Raw genomic sequence first — 657 nt, 5'->3', positions numbered from 1 at the left:
GTATTAGGGCAACTTCTCGCGCTCTGATGCTCCTCTTCTTAAAGTAAGGCGACAAAGAGAGTTCTCAAACACGTTCTAAACTGTATTTTACCGAAACTTTCGAGAGAAATAGGCGACTGTGCCAATAAGCCAATTTTATTTCTTCCTTTTATATTTATCGGTTACATTTTGCATTATTTTACTCGTGTCGTATATACGTGTATATATAAATATACAGGGTGGGCCATTTTAATTTATACAGTCGATTGTTTAAAAAACTAAAAGAGATATGAAAAAATGTTTCAGACAAAAGTTGTATGGTTTCGAGGGGGACATAAGATGGTACCATAGGTTTGACCTTGAAGAGTAATTTGAAGGTCACATTAAGGTTACCTTCAATTTCTTAAATGGAACCTACTATTTCTCGTTACATATTCTTGTAGGTTATCTCGAGAGCTTTCCAAAACACTATAATAAAGTATTTTTGTATTAAGAACTTTTTGAGTTATTAAGGTTTGAAAGTTTCAATATTTAGACGTAAATTACAAAATATCTTGTAAAATATTCATTTTTTTATCATCTTACCTTAATACTTTTTTGAACAGAATAATGATACAAATCAACTGGTGTAAAGAAAACAAACAATTTTGTAACAAGCAAAAAAAAATTTTTTTTAAA

Source organism: Vollenhovia emeryi, unplaced genomic scaffold (assembly GCF_000949405.1).
Source record: "Vollenhovia emeryi isolate VEMERY1.0 unplaced genomic scaffold, V.emery_V1.0 DF939128.1, whole genome shotgun sequence".
Lineage (NCBI taxonomy): Eukaryota > Metazoa > Arthropoda > Insecta > Hymenoptera > Formicidae > Vollenhovia > Vollenhovia emeryi.
Note: the sequence above shows the minus strand (reverse complement) of the source record.